A 16,834-nucleotide genomic window follows, 5' to 3' on the forward strand; every position below is an offset into this window, starting at 1 on the left:
TTTCTGTACATTTATCAACCATTAAGAACCCCCGAAAAAAATCTATATTAAAAAGGGGATGAGAAAGGAATGTGCTATCTGATGAAGGGAAATTTGGCCCGACCTCGCAATCGCCCGACACGTGGCAAAGGCAAGCAACTTGGGACAGTAGAGCGCCCGAAGCGAACATCGGAAGCAAGTCCGAGCTCCCTACTGGGAGCCCGAGCTCCCTATTAAGAGCGAGCTCCCTACTGAGTCCGAGCTCCCTATTAAGAGCGAGCTCCCTGTTAAGGGTCCGAGCTCCCTAAATAAGAACCCGAGCTCCCTACTGGGAGCCCGAGCTCCCTACTGGGAGCCCGAGCTCCCTATTAAGAGCGAGCTCCCTATTGAGTCCGAGCTCCCTATTAAGAGCGAGCTCCCTACTGGGAGTCCGAGCTCCCTATTAAGAGCGAGCTCCCTACTGAGAACCCGAGCTCCCTGCAAGGAGCACAAACTATACTGGGCCCCAAGCCTCACAAAGATGACCCGAGCTGGCCCACGGCAGCTCGGAACACTCCCCAAACCGAACTCAAGACACCTCGCTCGCCACTCTAACACTTCGCTTCCGAAACACCAGGCTGACCAAACGTACCCGACACCAAGGACGTCCGTATCCAAGGGTGACACACCTGACTGATTTGGGATCTGACGCCTGACAGCCGCACTTCAAACGGCCTCCTGCTACCGCCACCTGCAACCGTCGTCACTAGCCGCAGAGACGGCTCCGACAAAGGGAGCAGTGGCGGTTCTGTCCGGCCAGAGGAAATGACATCCGAACTGGCAGGGGTTCAGAAGTAATCATGCCTGATCTGACGGAAGCCTGGAAGTGAGTGCGCGAGGTGGTTATAAAAGGCTCCTACCTCCCAGGAACGAGGTATGCTAACTTTTGCGCTATCTGGTCTATCTTGCCTTTGAAAGACTCCAACTTGAGCTTCGGAGCCCTTACGTCGGGTTCTCCCTGGAGCTTCTCTTCTCCTTCCGTTTCAGGTCCCTGCCACTCAGTTCAGAGGCAAGATCGTTGACAGCTAAGATCGGTCGGATTGTGCATCATCAATTGGCGCCGTCTGTGGGAACGCTTCAAAAGGCCTCCCTCCAAAACTTTCATACCCCTTTCTTCTTCTTTGAAAAACTCAATACTCATGGCCTCCTCCAGCAACGCCGGACGCGGCACAGAGACAAACACCACCGGGGAACAGCCTCAAGTTCCCGTGGTGTGTGTTGGACAGTTCACCATCCCCCTCTCGGTGGACGGAATTCCCAATCTGAATACGCCACAAGCAGTGGCGCCTGCAAACCTACCTGCCACAAACATCCCCTTTCCTCTCCCCATCGAAACTACCCTCACTGAACCAACCGCCGTCCCCCTGGCAACTAGCCAAAATCGGTTGGACGACCTAATGCAGTGCATGCGGGCAATGCAAGCCCAGATGCAACAATTCTAGCAACACCAGCTTCACCAGCACCAAGTGTTGCACAACCTCTCCCAGTATCACTATCAACAGCAGTTCCCCCAACTGCCACCGAACCAACCATTGCTCCCACCTCGCCACCCTGCTCCGAAGCCGGTCAAGGCCTCTCCGCAGGATGGACGCCTCCACCAAGGAAAGGCCTCCAGGCCCCAGATTCCCCCAAACAGCCAGGCCTCGTCCCTAGGCCGGGGAGAGAGAAAAGTCATCCCCGCCTCGCAGCTCGCAGGCAGGTCGGGAACCTCGCCCGCGAGATCGGCACCTCGGGGCTCCAAACCAGAGTTCCCACTCGTGGAAAACCAATTCGGCGCACTGGCAGCAGCGGACTACCAGCACTCTGGGCCCATCGAGCTCGGCAACACGGAGGCCAGCAGCGCCAGTACAAGGCCCACTCAGCAGCGAAGGCGCCGCCGAGGTCGACGAACCACCACCCGCGTCTTGTCAGAGCTCAGAGGCAAAGGCGAGACGAGCTCGGACGAGGTAGGAGTTGCCCCGATTCTCTCAGTTCCTTCCCCCCTCGCGTCAGAACTCCTGGCAGTCCCCCTGCCCAGAGATTTCAAGCTCCCGCCTCTAGACAAGTATGACGGGTCCTTCGACCCCAACGACCACGTTGACGCTTTCCAGTCCCAAATGCACCTCGCCAGAGCCAGCGAATCATGCATGTGCGTGGCTTTCACCACCACCCTCAAGGGGGTAGCCCGCACTTGGTACAGGAACCTGGCCCCCGGCTCGATAAAGTGTTGGGCTCAGTTCGTGCGGTCTTCACTGCACACTTTGTCACCAGCAAACGGTGCCCTAGAGCAGAGGAAAGCATCTTCGGGGTAGTCCAAAGGGAAGGAGAACCCATACGGGGCTACATCAAACGATTCAATGAAGCATGCTTACAGATACCGCGGTTAGACCCCGCGGTGCAGCTCGCCGCAGCGAAAAGAGGGGTGACGCACAAGGAGTTCAAATGGCACATGGTAGCCAACCAGCCCGCGACCGTGGCCGAGTTCCTCAAGCTCGCGGACAAGTTCATGAGGACGGAGGAGGAAATCAACCAGCGAACCGAGGGCGGGAACGAGAAAAGAAAGAGGGATGGCGAGCCCTCTAACTCCGCCGACCGAAAAAACCCGGCCCGGGACCCAAAACCGAACCAGTCGTTCCGAGCTCCCCTGCCAGTTCGGACGGATTACACGCCACTGAACACGAGGCGGACCGAGATCTTAATGACGATTAAGGACGCCCCATACATGAAATGGCCACCTCGCCTAAAGGGAAATCCGAACGAAAGAAACAAGAATTTGTATTGTAGTTTCCATAGGGACCATGTCACAGTACCGAGCAGTGCAATAACCTCCGAGACGAAATAGAGGGGCTCATCCGTCGCGGATACTTAAGGAACTTTGTACAGCACAACAATAATAGCAATAAAGCGGATCGGCCAGGCGAGCACGAAAAGGACGCCCCCGAGACTAGCAGCAGGCCTGCCGAACCGATACAGCGACAGCCTCCGGCAGAGAGGCCAATTCGGGGAACCATCCACGTAATTGTGGGAGGTTCGGTGGTAGCGGGGTGCACATCGGTGGCAGCCCGGACTTCAGTTCGTGAAGCAATCCTCGAGGAGCGGAACCCTCCGAAAAGGCCAAAGACCGAAGAGCCAATCCTCTTCACAGAAGACGACGCGCGAGGAGTTCGCTACCCTCACGATGACGCGCTTGTCATTAAACTAAGGATCAGCGACTTCGAGGTTAGGCGCGTACTCGTAGATTCGGGCAGCTCGGCGGACATCCTCTTCAAATCGGCGTTTGATCGGCTACAGCTGCCAAGGAGCGAACTAAAGCCCGCAAGCACTCCCCTGGTGGGCTTCAGCGGAGAGGAAGTCAGGCCCCTTGGAAAAATAACGGTGCCCGTGGAAGTCGGCACGTGGCCTTGTGCGGTCAGACTCAACCACGACTTCCTGGTGGTCGCGACCCCCTCCCCATACAATGCCATAATAGGGCGGCCAATCACGCATATCCTGCGGGCGGTGGTGTCCACCTACTATTTGGCCATGAAGTTCCCTACGGACTTCGGTGTGGGGGTAGCGCAGGGCGACCAGCTCGAGTCCCGCAAGTGCTACGTTGCCGCCCTAAAGGGAAAGACCAAGGCGGCCGGCGACCTCGATCTGGAGCGGCCCGCGGAGCAAGGTGAAGAATGAGCCTCGCCCACAGAAGAAACAGTCGCGATCCCGACCTCGCCTACGGACCCAGCTCGCGCACTCCAGATTGGTGCTTCTGTCAAAGAACCCCTACGGACCGAACTGGTAAGTTTTTTACTCCAAAATTTAGATATTTTTGCATGGTCCGCGGCCGATATGCCCGGTATTGACCCTGGTCTTATAACTCACAAACTTAACACTGACCCTTTAGTCAGACCCGTTGGACAGAAGAAACGGAACTTAGCCCCAGAGCGCTGGAAAGCAGTCGACGAGGAAGTCGAGAAGCTCCTCGCAGCAGACTTCATAAGGGAAGTCCATTACCCGAGCTGGGTGGCCAACCCTGTGCTGGTGAAAAAGGCGAACGGCAAGTGGCGCATGTGCGTCGACTACACCGACCTGAACCGAGCTTGCCCGAAAGACTGCTTCCCCCTTCCTAGGATCGACCGCCTAGTGGACGCGACCTCGGGACATGAATTGCTAAGCTTCCTGGATGCCTACTCAGGCTACAACCAAATCCGGATGGACCAATCCGACGAGGAAAAAACCAGCTTCATAACCGAGTTCGGTCTATACTGTTACAAGGTCATGCCCTTCGGGTTAAAAAACGCCGGGGCGACCTTCCAAAGACTTGTAAATAGGCTGTTTCGGCCCCTGATCGGCACAAAGATAGAGTGCTATGTAGACGACATGGTCGTCAAAACACAGTTTTCACAAGAATTAATACAAGACTTAGATTTTGTCTTCCAAATCCTGCGTCAGTATAGCATGAAATTGAACCCCAACAAATGTGTCTTTGGCGTCACCTCGGGCAAATTCCTAGGCTACGTTGTCAATCAACGCGGTATCGAGGCCAACCTGGACAAGATAAAAGCCATCCTAGATATGAGACCACCTCGGAAAATAAAAGAAGTCCAGAGGCTAAACAGCCGCATAGCCGCTCTAAGCCGCTTCATGTCCAAGTCGGCAGATCGCTGCCTACCCTTCTTCAAAGCAATCAAAGGCAAAGGGTTCGAATGGACCCAAGACTGTCAGCTTGCGTTTGACGAGCTAAAAGGCTACCTCGCCAGTGTGCCAACCTTCACTCGGCCCGAGGAAGGCGAAGTCTTAGAACTGTACCTCTCGGCTAGCGACAAGGTGGTCAGTTCGGTACTAGTAAAGGAAGCAGACCGGGTCCAACGACCCATATATTATGTTAGTAAAATCTTGCAGGGAGCAGAGACAAGGTACCCGCAGATAGAAAAGCTAGCGTATGCACTGGTGGTAGCAGCACGGAAACTCCGCCCGTACTTCCAGGCTCACACCGTCATCGTCCTGACCGACAAACCTCTGAGACAAGTTTTACTCAAACCCGAGGTTTCCGGCCGACTGACGAAGTGGGCCAATGAACTCAGCGAGTACGATCTCCAGTACAAGCCAAGAACTGCCATTAAGGCCCAAGCCTTGGCAGATTTTATCGCAGAATGCACGTTTAGCCTCGAATTCCCTGAGCCGGTCAAGCCCGAGATCCCCAGTTCGGGCGAGCTCGGAGCTCCCAAGCCAAACGAGTCTGAACCCCGTGAAGTAGCAGCCAGTGTAGCATCCCTCCTAGTTAGACCAAGCGCGAACTGGGATGAGGAGCCTTGGATCCTTCATGTAGATGGCTCCTCAAACCAACAAGGCAGCGGGGCTGGAATAGTGCTACGCGGCCCGAGCGGAACAAAGCTGGAATACGCACTACGCTTTGAGTTCGCGGCATCCAACAACGAGGCGGAGTACGAGGCACTGATAGCCGGGCTAAACCTAGCGCACAAGGTCGGAGCAAAGCACATGGTTGTCTGCAGTGATTCTCAGCTCGTGGTCAACCAAGTTACAGGCGAATACGAAGTGCGCGAGCTCACAATGACTGCATATTTGGCAAAAGTAAAGGAGGCTCTGCTCAACTTCCAGTCACACTTCAAGCAAATCCCGAGGTCAGAGAACGCTGAGGCCGACGCCCTGTCTCGACTGGCTAGCACGAGCCACAACGCCAGGAGAACCGTGTACGTAGAGGACTTACCTCGGCCCAACATTCTCGGTGGGGCAGAAGAGGTCGCTCCCGTCACCGAAGCAGAGCCGAGCTGGATCGACCCACTCGCGAGCTTCCTGTTAGACGGAACCCTTCCCGCGGACCGCAACGCAGCCAAGAGGGTGCAGCGCCAGGCAGCCAAATATGTCATGATAGACGAACGGTTGTACCGACGATCCTACACTTTCCCCTATTTGCGATGCTTGCGCCCAGCCGAAGCCAAGCTGGTACTCCGCGACATCCATGAAGGCTTGTGCGGCGGACACCTGGGGGGCAGAGCCCTCGCCCAAAAGGCACTTCGACAAGGATACTACTGGCCGACAATGAAGACAGAGGCAATCGAGCTCGTCAGAAAATGCGACAAGTGTCAGAAGCATGCTAGCATCCACCATCAGCCCGCTGCCGACCTCAAATACCTCACCAGCCCATGGCCCTTCGCCCAATGGGGCATCGACCTCCTGGGGCCATTCCCACCAGCGACAGGCGGGAGAAAATTCCTAGTGGTGGCAGTAGATTACTTCACAAAGTGGATAGAAGCTGAACCCCTGGCAATAGTTACAGCCCGAAACATACAACTTTTGGAAGAACATTGTATGTCGCTTCGGGCTACCTCGGGTACTGATCTCCGACAACGGCAAACAGTTCGAAGATATCAAGTTCCAAGAATGGTGCCAAAGTATGGGAATTAGTCAGAACTTCACGTCGGTCGCACACCCGCAGGCAAATGGCCAAACAGAAGTAATGAACAGAGCCATCCTCCGTGGACTGAAAGCACGATTAGACCGAGCCAAAGGTTTGTGGGCAGACGAACTACCAAGTGTTCTATGGGCTCACCGAACCACGGAAAAAACCGCCACAGGAGAGACCCCCTTTAACCTCACCTACGGCATTGAGGCGGTGATCCCGGCGGAAATCGAAGTGCCTACGTTGCGACTAGAAGCGTACGACGAATAGACAAACGAGGGCGAGTTACGCACCAACCTCGACTTACTGGACGAAGTGAGAGACCTCGTGCACATCCGAACTGCGGCCTACCAACAAAAGGTAGCTCGGTATTATAACGGGCGAGTAAAGAAGTTCCGTGTCGGCGACCTGGTTCTCCGTAAGGTCATGGTGCCCAAACCCGGCGTAGGGAAACTTGGACCAAACTGGGAAGGACCCTACAGAGTAATGAAAGCACTCGGTGGGGGAGCATACGAGCTCGGAACCCTAGAAGGAAAACAAGTACCCCGAGCATGGAACGTCGTCAACTTAAGAAGATACTACCTATAAACCACTAAGGCAAGCACCCCGAAGCCTAGGTAGAAAACGAACTGAAGGACCGAAATGGTCAGTTCGGCAAAAAACGCAGCTCGAAGACGACCAGAAAAACAGCCATTTCATCAAATAAAGGTGTCAGAAAACGAACTGAAGGACCGAAATGGTCAGTTCGGCAAAAAACGCAGCTCGAAGACAACCAGCACTTGAACAAAAAGCCATTTCATTTCAGATAGATATGTACACTCAAAAAAAAAAAAAAAGCCATTACAAGCCAGGGGCTACTTCATCATTATCAGAAGCCACTTCGACAACACCCGAAGGACCTGCCTCCCCCTCGGAGTCCGGTTCGGCATCCACAGCATTAGCCATCTCTTGAGTAATGCGCGAAGTGGATATGGCGCTGGTATCGAGGTCGGGGTACGTATTCCGGATCATCCACCGGCTTAGCTTGAAACCCCTCCTGTAGGAGTCCACCATCAGATCATCGAAATCCGGCGAAGCAATATAATCACTGACAGCTTTCTTCTTTGCGTCTTCGATGCCTTGAGAGAAGATCTGAGTCCTCTCCCTGATATCCTCCTGAAGATACTCGACCTGGTGCTCTAGGTCCAGCTTTAATTCCGCCATATGCTTCACCACCACTCCCATGGCCTCGGCATCTCTCTGAGACCTCGCCTGCCTAGACCGCGCGAGGCGAGCAGCAGCCTCAGCAGCACGAGCATTCTCCTCGACAGTTTGAGCAGCCTCCTCGGCAGCTCGCGCCTGCCTCAAGCATCTCTCCACCTGGTTCGCCAAGGCGTGAATGGAAGAGTTCACCTATCAAAGGAAAACGGGATCAAAGGAACGAATAGAAGAATAAAAGCCGAACTCTAAAGAAGGGAGCACTTACCACCATGGCATGAGTAATAGCACGGCAGACCACTTGGTGCAGAGGGAGCTCGGTCCACGCCGCAACTTCCTCGGGAAACATCGCCTCCTTACTCCGTTGAAGAGCATGAACAGGCGACAGCACGCTCCTGAAGTCCCCCGGGGCCTCGGAGCCCGACGGCCCAGTTCGCGTATGGGCAGACTTGGAGTAAGCGGGAGCCCCCGTGTGTGTGGTTTCGGCATAAGGAGCCCCCGCCAGCTCCTGCATAGGAGGAACCATCTCGGGCTCCTCTGCCGGATAATCCGGCGCCTCGGGCTCCGCACCCTGGGATGGCTCGGCGCGAGCTCGCTTAGCCACCCGTTTTCTCCTCTTCATGCCCTGGAACAAGTGCCCACCTTGGGTCCCTCGAGAGTCCATCGTACCTGCGAAAAGGAGTTCGGCATCAGTAGGACGTAAAAGAAGAGCAAGACAGGATCACTAGGGAAAGAACCTACCCGAACTCAGGCCCGCAGCAATAAGCTTGGCCTCCGTCAGATACCGTTGACAATCCAGCCCAAGCCGCGCCCATTGCCGGAGGCCCTTCGCCGTCTCCTTATCAAGTGTGACGCCGGAATCGGGAGCGGCCATCCCCCAGCCGGTCTGAAACGGCCACCCCAGCGCACTTCGCACCCCGAAATAGTCCTGCTTCCACGCCGGGACCTTATTAGGGAGTCCGTGTAAGAGCTTGAAGCCCGGGCGAGGACACAGGTAGTATGCCCGCCTACGCCCAGGAAGGGGACCCGCTTGTTTTTTCAGCATTAAAATAGAGGAGAAAATCTCCAGATCCAAAGGAAAGTTCTCGTCACAAAATAAGGAGATCGTCCCCACTAAATTTCTAATGGAGTTCGGGTGAAGCTGGCCGACCGTCACACCGAAGTGGTTTAGAACCTCGACGAAAAGAGGATGAAAGGGCAGTCGCAGCCCCGCAGCAAGCTGTTCCCAGAAAATCACGATCTCATTAGGACCGTGTTCCCAAGGGAAGCTACCCGTAGGGATGAAGTAACCGTGCTCCCCGGGCAAGTCGTAGTAGTCTCTGAGGGATTGAAGTCCCTCAGGCGTCATAGTCGAAGGGCCGAACTGATCTACAACTCGGCCACGACGGGAGGTGGACGCCGACCTACCCGAAGCACCTCGGGCTGTAGGCCCGACCCCTTCCTCAGGACCTACATCGGGCTCACTTGAACTACCGGGGGACGCAAACTAGTTCGTAGAACCTACATCAGACCCGCTTGAACAGTCTGAACCCTCCGAACTAGACATCGGGAAATGGAACGGGATTCCAAAAGCACTTACCCGGGAAGAAGACTGAAGTAGACCACGAAAGCTCGAACAAGCAAGGAACCTGGGACGCGAGCTGAAAAGCCTGGACGCGAACTGAAACTTAGGCGCGAGCTCAAGAGGTACAACGGTAGCAAGGACGCCCCCCCCCCCCCCCCCCCCGCGTGCTATTTATATCCACAGCGGCCGGAAAGCGACGGCCCAGATCGAAGCCAATCCAACGGCCCACAGCCGTGCTAAACCGCACGTCTTCCGAGGCCAATCAGCGCATGTCTTTCCGAAACTGACGGAGCGTCGCGCACGTCCTGTCAGAGGACGGGTGTCAGCACGCACCTTCTCGAAACTGACGGGGTGTCGGTGCACGTCTCCTCGCAATAAAAGCGTCTGCAGCCCAACTCTCGAACAACTGCCGTCACGCGCGCCCTTTTTTGAAAATCAAATTAAATCGAGCGCCTTCAGCACGGACCAAAACCCTCCTGCTACCTTACGAACTCCCCGTGCCAAGACAGGACCCCTGTCGCAGGGAGTGGGGGGCAATTGATGAAGGGAAATTTGGCCCGACCTCGCAATCGCCCGACACGTGGCAAAGGCAAGCAACTCGGGACAGTAGAGCGCCCGAAGCGAACATCGGAAGCAAGTCCGAGCTCCCTACTGGGAGCTCGAGCTCCCTATTAAGAGCGAGCTCCCTACTGAGTCCGAGCTCCCTATTAAGAGCGAGCTCCCTGTTAAGGGTCCGAGCTCCCTAAATAAGAACCTGAGCTCCCTACTGGGAGCCCGAGCTCCCTACTGAGTCCGAGCTCCCTATTAAGAGCGAGCTCCCTACTGGGAGTCCGAGCTCCCTATTAAGAGCGATCTCCCTACTGAGAACCCGAGCTCCCTGCAAGGAGCACAAACTATACTGGGCCCCAAGCCTCACAAAGATGACCCGAGCTGGCCCACGGCAGCTCGGAACACTCCCCAAACCGAACTCAAGACACCTCGCTCGCCACTCTAACACTTCGCTTCCGAAACACCAGGCTGACCAAACGTACCCGACACCAAGGACGTCCGTATCCAAGGGCGACGCACCTGACTGATTTGGGATTTGACGCCTAACAGCTGCACTTCAAACGGCCTCCTGCTACCGCCACCTGCAACTGTCGTCACTAGCTGCAGAGACGGCTCCGACAAAGGGAGCAGTGGCGGTTCTGTCCGGCCAGAGGAAATGACATCCGAACTGGCAGGGGTTCAGAAGTAATCATGCCCGATCTGACGGAAGCCTGGAAGTGAGTGCGCGAGGTGGTTATAAAAGGCTCCTACCCCCCAGGAACGAGGTATGCTAACTTTTGCGCTATCTGGTCTATCTTGCCTTTGAAAGACTCTAACTTGAGCTTCGGAGCCCTTACGCCGGGTTCTCCCCAGAGCTTCTCTTCTCCTTCCGTTTCAGGTCCCTGCCACTCAGTTCAGAGGCAAGATCGTTGACAGCTAAGATCGGTCGGATTGTGCATCATCACTATCCAGTCCATTCCTATCAAACTGAGGAAAATATGCCAAAGTTTTCTTGTTTCAATACAGTGAAGCGACAGGTGTTGAGACATTATTTAAGAACATGTTACATGCCTGGACAGCTATCATAGGAAAGATAGTTACTATTGATGTCCTAAGAAGGAAGGGAATGTGCATCATTAACTGATTAAAAATCAGAGGAACAGGGGGGTTGAAAATGGAGGAAGGGAGGTTTCAGCAGACTGAGGTTTGAAGAAGATCTCTAAGGGTGGAAGCAAAGCAGTTCCTATTTGAAAATTACAGGGTGAAAGGGAAGAAAGCTTTAAAAATCAGAGAAATTAATACGACCATGGTGTTGCTGGTAGGGGAAGAAGCATTGGTGTGGTTTCAGACTTTCATGGAAGATGCTGTTCAGGTGAGTAGGAAGTCTGAATACAAAGATTCAATTGAGATTAATGACAGGACGTATATAGCAGAAAGAAGGGAGAATCCTAAAGGAAGGTACGTGGTGCTTATGGAATTCTTTGGGGAAGGAAAAAAGCAGATGGTCTGCTTCCCTGAAGGTAAGAAGTGGAATGGCTGGGAAGAAGTTTCAGGGATTTTGAAGGACTTCATTACATGGGAGGAAGCTAGAGAAGAAAGTAGAAGGGAGCTAGTAGAAGAAACACGGGGTTTATGGAGACTCTACAGTGAGGGAGCAGAAGAGTGTAAGGCCCTTCTAGAGTTAGTAGAAGAGAAAATGGAACTCCAGGCTATGTGTTGTCAATTGGAGTCAGCCTCTGTGACTGTTTCAAAATGGACTCATCATTCTAACTCTAAGGGTCTGCACGCGAGGGACAAAGTAATTGTTCGAATCTTGGTTTCACCTATGAATTTCAGATGTTTTTGTCTTGATAGCAAATCTGTGCAAAGCAAGGTTAGAGGGCTTTTTTGTTAAAGACCTCCATTCATCTGAAGTATGTTTGAGTAATGTAAACTTGGAAGATATCCCACGTTCAGTAAAGGTACTGGTTGATGGAATCTTTTATTCAGGCTGGGTAGTTATAGCCATTGAAGCTGAGCTATGGAGGGAAGAAGGGAAGAAGGTGAGAAGTAGAAGAAGAATGGTTATGTGGAAGAAATTAAGTGGATGCAGGAAAGGAGAAATGAAATTACACTGAATTGGCAAAGCAAAATCTGGGGAGAGGAAAAGGTGAACTAAAAGAGGAAGAAGTTTATAAGGCAAGGAAAGAAAGGGATGAGATACACGGCTGGTCTTATGTTGAGGCTCTGACCAATGGACCTCGACATGTGAAACAATCCCAAATTCAAATTTCAAATTTCAAAAGGGGTGGGTCAGCCAGCTGGTGTACCAGACTTGAACAGAACTGAGTTATTAGGGTCAAAGGTTATAACCCATCACGTGGCACTTTAAGTAATAGTGTGATGGGTAATAAGAAAAATGGGCCTGGGCTTTTAACACAGGGGCTGGGTACCTTCAAACATACTTTGGGCCCAGCTGTTGGGCGTCAAAGGGCAGCAGCACGACATACTTAAAGGGCACGTGAGTCCTAAGGACAGCCCATTGATGGACGATAATTTTGGTCCATCTTCTTCCTCTTTGATCAAGTCAGTTACAAAAGGAAACCGAAAATATCAGAGGCAGTGTTCGTCGATGATCTGGGTACAGAGTAAAGGGAAAACTCTAGTTTCTCCTGAAAAGTGAAACCCAAAATTTAATAGATGCGATGGTAAAGGTAAGGAGAAGGTGCAAGACCCAGATTCAGAGTTTGAAGAGACTTCCAGCGAGGGCGACTCAGACTCGAGTGAATACTCAATCTTGGGCTGCATAGATCAAACAGTGTGGATTGGTATGAATGAAGCAGAGTTTCAACACTGAAGAATTGTTCTTGGGAGAAGAAAGGGAAAAGTTGATCAATACAAAAGAAACAAAGGAATCTAGGTGGGCAGTACATGTAGTCGAAGTTGAGCAGATGACACCCTCCCCTGGCTTTAGAGAGATTACCTCCAGTGTTCCAGCAAGAACAGGATGCACAGGAAGTGAGTCAAGAGGAGACTTTGAAGATGAGTATGGAGGCAATAGAGAAGGGTGTACTTGAAAAGGTTATTGGCGCAACCAGAATTGTTAATAATTCCATTCCCACTCAACACAGGCAAATTTCAGGGGTTGATTCTGATATGCTGGGCTTCAAACAGGACTTCCCAACCACACTTGTCTTCGATCCTCATCCAATGTCTCCAAGTAAGCGTGTCCTTTCAGTTTTGGCTACTGATATGTGTGCTCTGCCTGAAACAAGTACACCAGCTACCCAGCCTGATTGGTTAAGGAGGGAGGGTGGAGATGGAATTGTGAGATTAGAAGAGGGAGAGGTAGAAGATAGGAGGGGGAGGGAAGAGGAGGTGGAAAGGATTTGGGGCCTAATCAGTGAGTTTCTTGATGATTGTAAAAAGAGGAAGAGATAAGTCAGGAGGGTGTGCAAGAAAAGGATGACCCAATCATAAGGGAGAATACACAAGATCAAGGAATTCAGAAGATGAAGATGTATTCTAGAAAGAGTGAAGAAAAAAAAAGCAGAAGAAGAAAAAGACAGAAATAGAAAGGCTGATCTCTGATGTAGAGGGTGATATCGAATTTAGTGGGAGAGGAGATAGACGGAAACAACCAAAGTAGGGAGGGAAGAATAAAAAGAGGGTTCAAATTAAAAGGTGAAAACATGAAATTAATTAGTTGGAATGTAAGAGGTTTGGGGAGTGCAAGGAAAAGGAGTGTGATAAAAGACCTAATGAAAAGAGAGGATCCTAATGTGGTAATGCTGCAAGAGACCAAATTAACAAAACTGGATAGAAGGTTGATCAGTAGCATGTGGAGATCGAGAGGAATAAGATGGGTTGAGGCTCCATACTAGGGGGCTTCAGGGGGTATAGTGATATTGTGGAAGGATGAAGTGCTCGAAGCAATGGAAGAATTGATAGGTAGGTATATCATATCATTAAAATTCAAGAGCATGGAGGATGGATTTAATTGGGTGTGAACTAATGTCTATGGACCAAATAGTTATAGAGAGAAGTGATATGTGGGAGGAACTGTATGCAATTTGGGGTTTGTGGGAAGGTGCTTGGTGTTTGGGAGGAAACTTAAATGTGATAAAATTTTCCAATGAAACTTCTAATCCCAATCAATCTATCACCACTAGTATGAGGAAACTTAATGAATTCATAGACATGTGTGAATTGAAAGAGATCCCCTTGTTGCAAACCAATTTCACTTGGTCCAATTTTCACGAAAACTCGTTATGCTCAAAACTGGATAGATTTCTGTTCAATATAGGGTGGGAAAATCATTGGGAAGGTTTGGTTTCCAAAGCATTGCCTAGAGTCACTTCAGATCACCACCCCATTAGATTAGGAACAGAAATGTTTTTACATGACCCTACTCCTTTCAAATTTGAAAACATGTGGTTGATGCATCCGGATTTTATTCGGAAAGTGGAGGAATGGTGGAAGGAGGAATTAAGGGGAATAATGTGGGAAGGAATCAAATTCCATAAGAAATTGCAAAGATTAAGATCTAAAATAAAGGAGTGGAATAGGGATCATTTTGGAAGGTTAGAAGAAAGGAAACTGACTCTAATTTCCCATATTGAAGAGTTGGACAATGTGGAAAGTGAGAGATACCTCCATGCGGAAGAGAGGGACTTAAGATGGAAATCAAAGAAAAAATTGGAAGAAGTCCTTAAGAGAGAGGAAATATCTTGGAGACAAAAGTCAAGACAAAAATGGATAAAGGAAGGGGATGGGAATACAAAATTCTTTCATGCTATTGCCAATGGAAGAAGGCACAAAAACTTTGTGGCTAGGTTGGAAATCAATGGAGAGCTGATCTCAAATCAAGATGAAATTGCTAGAATCTTTGTGGACCACTTTAAATCCCTTTACAGGAGACCTTTGGAGGATAGGTTGAGTTTAGAAGGATTAGAGTGGTCTTTACTAGATGAGGAGGCAGCAAATTGGCTAGAAAGAGATTTTGAGGAGGAAGAAATAAGAAGGCAGTGTTCTCCTTGAATAGGTCTAAAGCACTGAGCCCAGATGTATTCACAATGGCTTTCTATCAAGATTGTTGGGAAGTGTTGAAAGATGATTTACTTGAAGTCTTTAAGGAATTCTCAAATACACATATTGTTAGCCTTGGAGTTGATGCAACTTTCTTGGCCTTGATTCCAAAAAAAGGTGATGCTAGCCATCCAAAGGATTTCCGACCCATTAGTCTAGTGACCAGCGTCTACAAGATAATTGTTGAAGTCTTATCATTGAGGATCAAAGTAATTCTTGTTTCTCCCCTCCCTCATCAGTCAGTATCAAGGAGCTTTTGCTCAAGGGAGACAAATAGTTGATCAAATTCTAATAGCCAATGAATGTGTAGAGGAGATGAAGAGATCTAGGAAGGAAGGTTTTGTGTGCAAATTGGACTTAGAAAAGGCCTATGACATGATGGATTGAGGTTTTTTGAAAAAAGTTTTGCATCAACGGGGGTTTGGGGAGAGATGATGCAATTGGATGCTTGGGTCTGTACGATCTTGTCATTTTTCTGTCCTTGTTAATGGAGTAGTAAAAGACTTCTTTCCTGCTTGCAGAGGGTTAAGGCAAGGTGATCCCCTTTCACCCTTTTTACTTTAGTGGCAGATGTCTTTAGTGGACTCCTCTCTAAGGTAGACAGAAAAGATGACTTTAGGGGTTGGATAGTGGGTAGAGACAACATTCCAATTTCTTATCTCCAATTTGTAGATGATATCATTATTTTTTGTGAAGGGGGAGACATCAGGAAAGTCGGGAGATTGAAAAATCTAATCAAGAAGTTTGAAAAAGTGTCAAATCTGAAATTCAATTTGGACAAGAGTTGCATAGCAGGGATTAATTCAAAGAACAGGTTTCATTTCTAAATACATTATGGACAGACAACCAGGTCTTTAATAACCCTACTGATGCATTAATCACTACTGCTTCTGAAGCCAGCTTCTGCTAAAAAATTCTGCAGTTCTTTTCCAGCCAGATGACCCACAAAACTGCAGCCGGGATAGAGGATCAACAAACCTTCCCTTTTTTAGATATACCCTGGATTTTCCATCCTTTTAACAGATCCTTCACCGACCCAGGAACACACCAGTCCAAGTTTATAGCATCAACAAAGTGGTTCCAAATTGAAGCACTGAAGCTACAGTGCTGGAATAAGTGGCTTGATGCCTCCACCTCCCGGTTACAGAAGACACATAGCACTCAGGGTCATTAAACCCATTCTTCACCAGCATGGCCTTAGTCAAGCATTTGTCTAAATCCGCCACCCAGAGGAAGAGTTTCACTTTAGAAGGGGCTGATGTTCTCCATATAGATTTGCTCGGGAAAGGCTCTCTTGCCTCTCCTACAAGACCCGAATAAAAGGACTTGACAGAGAACTCTCCAGAGCTTGTCCACTTCCAGCATCTTGTGTCTTGGACTTACAAATTCAGCTGCTGATTTTGTAGGATTTTGAAAGACAGGCCACCAGATCCACCTTCCAATCATTAAAACCTCTCCTAAAGGAAGGTGTCCATGAAATATTTTCCACCACAAAAGTCTGCCACTAAGGCTGACCTGTCCACAGCCACGAAAAAGAGAGCCAGGAAGGCATCTTTTAGAGCACTATCCCCACACCAAGGGTCCATCCAACAGCGCAACCTCCTCCCATCCCTCACTTTGAGCTTTAAGCCTTCAGTAAACTTATCAAAAGCTCTACAAATGCCTTTTTACACTGCACACCCATAAGAAAGATTGAAAACCTCCAGATTGTAGTTGATTGCTGATTGTGCAGCAGAGCTAACAAGCCAATCACTTGTTGCAATTTCCAGTCATAAAAACTCCTTCTAAAGGAATGATTCCAAGTATAGAATGTTCTTTCTACCTGATTAAGCATCAACTTAGTTAGCTAATTAACCACATAGTTGTCAAGCTATAATACCTGGATTCTTGAATATGCCTAGAGTAGAGTACCAATATCGGATACAATACCTGATACTGCATGGATACTTTAGATGTACTTCATAGCATTAACACTTTTAAAATATGTAGTGTGTTTTAACAAATTATACTATAAAAATATCTGTGCATGTTAGAAATTTGATTGAATTTGTCACAAGTCTTGAGAAATGGCACTAGGCTTCAAA

General features: G+C 50.1%; 1 protein-coding gene across 3 annotated transcripts in view; it reads left to right on the forward strand.

The window, feature by feature from the left end:
- The window catches only part of LOC104595585 (UDP-Glycosyltransferase superfamily protein), a 54,402-nt gene that overhangs the window by 28,605 nt on the left and 8,963 nt on the right, over positions 1–16,834 (forward strand). The gene's annotated exons all lie outside the window — the stretch shown is intronic.

Source organism: Nelumbo nucifera, chromosome 5 (genome assembly GCF_055504915.1).
Source record: "Nelumbo nucifera cultivar China Antique chromosome 5, China Antique-T2T, whole genome shotgun sequence".
NCBI classification, from domain to species: Eukaryota; Viridiplantae; Streptophyta; class Magnoliopsida; order Proteales; family Nelumbonaceae; genus Nelumbo; species Nelumbo nucifera.